The following is a 5,224-nucleotide window of genomic DNA, read 5'->3' on the forward strand; positions in this document are numbered from 1 at the left end:
CATGTACTGCTCCTTACTCAGGAACTTATCACGGCACGCCGGCTTGGTCTTCTTGATACCACGCAAGGCGTAGTAGTCTCAAACAGCCTGCACCCGAGCCTCGTGCCGTAAGTTCTGGAGTAGGCGCTTGCAGACGTTCTCGATAACATGTGTCGCGTCCTCCTCGTATCCCTCCTCACACCTGTAGAATGTCTGCAATCAAATGAGACAATATTTATTAGTACAATTAATAACTAGCTAGTTAAAGATTTTTAAATGTGTAAAGGAGAAATTACCCAGAACTTTCTGATCACCATGTCTGCCCTCGTGTCGCACACGACACCGTCGATAATCTCATCCGGCGGGGCCTGGGCAGCCACGTAGTGCTTCCAGCTCAATCCAAGCTCTGGAAGCCGACCCTCACCAGGAAACGTGACAAACCCCGGGAAGTTTCGCCGGCAAAGAACTCCAAGGACGGAGTTGGGCCGGCGGACACTATGATGGTGGTCCCAACCCCTGCAGCATGACAAGGCCAACGCATTAGTTATTTGAAGAAACGTGAATGCAGAAGGTACAAAAATATTAAATGCACTTACGTACCTCTCCCCATCAGGTAAAATCAACCACCTCTGCTCGCGGGTCACCGGCACAGACGGGAGCCGTGTAGCACCACGCTGGTAGACGTTGCCCCCCTCCTCCCCCTCCTCATCAGTCGGCTCCCCGCCATCATCAGCATGGCCACTCGGCTCCCCGCCATGCTCAGGCTGACCCGACCAGGTACCCCATCCAGACGTGTGCTCCTCCGGGGTCTCGTGGGCCCAAGTCTCGTGGGCCGAAGGCCCGTCGACCCAAGGCTCGTGGGCCGAAGACTCGTGGACTGGAGGCTCGTGGACCGGAGTCCGTGCAGCCTCCTCCTCAGACGAGTCCACCCTAGCAGTCACGTGCTCGGGTGAAACAGCTGGGGGCGGTGGCGAGGAAGGCGCCGTAAGAGTCACCCTACCTCCTCTCCCGCGACCACGTGCTCCACCTCCTCTCTTCTTCTTACCTCGTCCCCTGCTGGGCACTACGGTCGACGAAGAAGGGCCCGGCGGTGTCGCCATACTGTCCAGCAACGCTCGGTGGAGAGGTGCGTGTGGAATGGAAGACCTCGCACCACACGCCAACGAAGAAGGGGCCTCGGTGCACTCCCGACCAGCGCCCACCATCTTTCAACACCTGCCATGACAAAGAATAAACGAAATTAGTACAACATAAAAAAGTACCGACATGAATAATAATATGTTTTCACCATAGAACAGAAGTTCATAAATTGCTTCAACTCTCCCATAATACTCGGTACCTCCTTCGCCGATAGCAGATACACAACAATTTGTAGACTTTCGGTCGGCCATAGATAGCTCTTTGCCATAGGTACGAAAGCGATACCCGTTGATGTCGTACTTGTCAAATGAACGGACCTTATAGTCAAAACCATTAGCGACTTGTCTCAATTCGGCGTCCATAGACTCTGAATTAGCCTACAAGTTTAATATGAAAGGATTGTTGCATTATGCACAAATTAGCGAATGAAATGAAATTGTCTAATAGAAATTACCGTTTGTTTGAACCAAGAGATGAAACCGGGATAGCCACCTCCTTGCTTTGCGAGAAGCTCATACTCTTCGACGGAATCCTTTTGGATCTCCGCTCCATACGAGAATATGGCGACGTATCGACTGTATGACATATCCAGGAATAAGAGTAGTTCAAAGGAAATAGAAGTTGCGAAACAATGTACTGAGAACTTACTCGATGTACGGCCGCACTTCTATCAGGTTGTTGAAGATATAGAACGAAATGGTCCGCCATTCTTCGTTATCCAAAGATACTAGATGTGAAACACTAGCTGGTGCGAGATTCCCTTTGAATAGGCTGAGGTTGGATCCACCCTTTTTAGGCTCGTCAGCATTGTACCGAGGCTTCGGATTATGCAAATGACGATTTTTGGCTTCGTAGTGCGCTGTTACGAAGTTTGCCGCCTCCTCTGTGATGAATGCCTTAGCCATCGATGCTTCAATTCTACATTTATTTTTACATTTTTCTCGAAGCGTCTTCTACATCCTCTCAGTTGGGTAGCACCAACGATTTTGCACGCCCCCCCCCCCCAATCTTGCCTCGGTCGGGAGATGCAAAATCAAATGCTGCATTGGATTAAAGAAGCCCGGTGGAAAGATCTTCTCTAACTTGCAGATCAACTCCGGCGCCAACTCCTCCATTTCTTCTAGCACACCAGGCGATAGTTCTTTCACACAAAGAACACGGAAGAAATAGCTGAGTTCTGCCAGTACTAGCCATTCATCCTCAGGGATGAAGCCACGCAACATCACCGACATTACCCGCTCAATCCATATGTGCCAATCATGACTCTTGAGACCAAATATCTTCAGTTTATCAAGATTCGCTCCCCTCTTTAGATTCGCTGCATACCCATCGGGGAACATCAACTGCTGTTGCACCCACAAGAGAATTTCCCACATAGCTGACCTTCCAAGATTGAACCATGCCTTTGGCTTCGTCCAGTTCTGCTTTCCTTTCGGTTCTTTCATGTTCTGTAACGGCCTATCACATAGCGCCTCCAGATCGACTCTAGCCTTAGTATTATCCTTTGACTTCCCATCTATGCCGAACAATGTACCAAAAAGTGCCTCGGTGATATTCTTCTCAGTGTGCATCACGTCGATGTTGTGTGGGCAAAGGAGGTCTTTGAAGTAAGGCAGATCCCATAAGCATGTTTTGTGAGTCCACACGTGCTTAGTATTATACCCCTTGAAGTACCCTGGACATTGTGGATCTGGCTCGAGAGCGTTTAACTGATCCAGGGTCTGTTGGCCTGTCAATGCAGGTGGTGCAGAGTTTTTGACAACTCTACCCCTGATGAAGTTCTTCTTGTCTTTCCTGAACTTATGGCGAGGATCCAGGAACTGTCTATGCATGTCGAAGCAAGAAAGCTTGCGACCGGCCTGAAGCCAACGAAACTCAAGAGCATGTGGGGCACGGGAACCTTCCATGCACACACCAGCCAACGAATAGCGCATACGCCGGCAAGTCATGCGTCGAGTACATGTACCAGACACGCATTATGAAGTTCCGTTTGCTAAAGGCATCGTAAGTCTTGAACCCATTATCCTAGGCTTCTTGCAATTCGTCCTTAAGCGGCTTCATGTACACATTCATATTTTTGCCCGGATAGTTGGGCCCTAGAATTATCAACGTCAGGAAAATATTCTTTCTTTGCATAATCTGTCCGGGGGGGGGAGATTGAGTGGAAAGACAAATACGGGCCAACAACTATATTGGGCTGCCGTCATACCAAACACACTGAACCCATCCGTGCTGATGCCGACTCGAGGATGCCTTGGATCTGCCGCTTTGTCAGCATGTAATTCATCAAACTTTTTCCACGCAACACCATCCGATGTGTGTACCATCATCAGATTCCCATCTGCATCTAGTTCGGTTCTTTTGCCTGTTTTGTGCCATGTCATCTGTCTGGCCATCTCTCGACCATGAAAAGACGTTGAAGTCTTGGTACGATTGGCATATACCGAAGAACACTAACGAGGATTTTGGTCTGTGTCTTCTCACCCATACCGTTGTCTACCACAATATACCTGGAAGACTTGCAAATGGGACAATAGTTCAAGTCCGCATAGTCAAGCCTAAATAAGGCACATCCTTTCTCACAGGCATGTATCTTCTCATAGGGCATCTTCAATGCACAGAGGATTTTGTCCGACTGGTACAGGTTTGCAGGCATTACATGGCCTTTGGGTAGAAAGCGTCCAAATACTGTCATAATTGCGTCATAGCATTCTCTGCCCAAGTTGAACTGAGCCTTCAGAATCATTACTTGTGAGATTGCATCCAACTGACAAAGCTCAGTGTGCTCGTGGAGCGACGTTTCGAAGACTCCAACATTTCATTGAAGGCCTTTGCAGATTCCTCCATCTCCTCGTCCGAATCCCGAGCATCATAATAGCCGTGCACCATGTTTTCCATCCCGGTACCATGCTCGTCGGTGCAACGATGATCCACCTCAGCTCGGTCACGTTGGGCAGACTCACCATGAAATGTCCACACCGTATAATCGGGCGTAAAACCACTCTTCTGCAGGTGTTTGCCCATTTCAGCCTCTGTCTTCTTTTCCCAATTGCCGCACCGGAAACAGGGGCACCAGGTTTTCTTTTTGTCATTTGCAAATGCGGCTTGCACAAACCCCTTAGTTTTTGTGAACCATTCAGCGCTCCATTTGTTCTGACCAGTGTGACCGGTATACATCCAAGCACGGTCACTCATCTTGACTTTCAGAGCTACTGGACACACAACAATTATATATGTAATTCACCATGTATATATTCATCAGTTGATCTACTTTGTCAATTTTATTACGTCCATGCAACCTACACTCTAATAGGTAATGATAGGTCCTAATCCCACCCGAGTATGTGTAGATTGGGTTCATTTTCCCATATGCTATGCTCCGGATCCGACGCAAAATTTCGGCAGCACCTCCCCGCTGTTCTCCTGATACACGTCTCTGCAATAAACAGAGAGGATGTGTACCCGGAGAACAACAGGGGAGGCACTGACGAAATTTATGCGTCGGATCCGGAGCAAAGCATATGGGAAAACGAACCCAATCTACACATACTCGGGCTGTCCATGGATAGCGTTGGACAATTCGAAAGAATCAAGGTTATAAATATGCAAATGCATGCATATTTATAACTATGACGCTTTCGAACAGGAAACACATGTTGGTTACGCATACTGATGATTCAAGACACATATATAGCTAGCTATCAAGTTTCATGTCATTTGTGCAAATAATTAATGGGGGAGAAGGACATGTCATTTGTGCTCACCCACGAATGAAGGGGCAGAGCTCGTCAAACGCACGGCGCGGTCGTCGAACACCAAACCTCGCAGCAATGAAACAACTGCACATTTAAATCTACCCGATCAACACAATTATATATGATGTTTTTCATAACAAAATCGAAAAATATATGACCTAACTAATAATTCACAAATATATAACCCCGTCGGCCTCTAGAAGGCCAAACAGCACCTTTTCGGGAGGTTTAGGGGGTCGGTGTGTCATGTCGGTGTCGGGGTGCTGTTTCGGGGTTAGGGTGTCGTGTCGGGGTCGGGGTGTCGGGGTGTGGTGTCGTGGTGTATGTGTCGGGGTGTGGTGTCGGGGTCG

The sequence above is a fragment of the Triticum dicoccoides genome, chromosome 7A, assembly GCF_002162155.2.
Source record: "Triticum dicoccoides isolate Atlit2015 ecotype Zavitan chromosome 7A, WEW_v2.0, whole genome shotgun sequence".
NCBI classification, from domain to species: Eukaryota; Viridiplantae; Streptophyta; class Magnoliopsida; order Poales; family Poaceae; genus Triticum; species Triticum dicoccoides.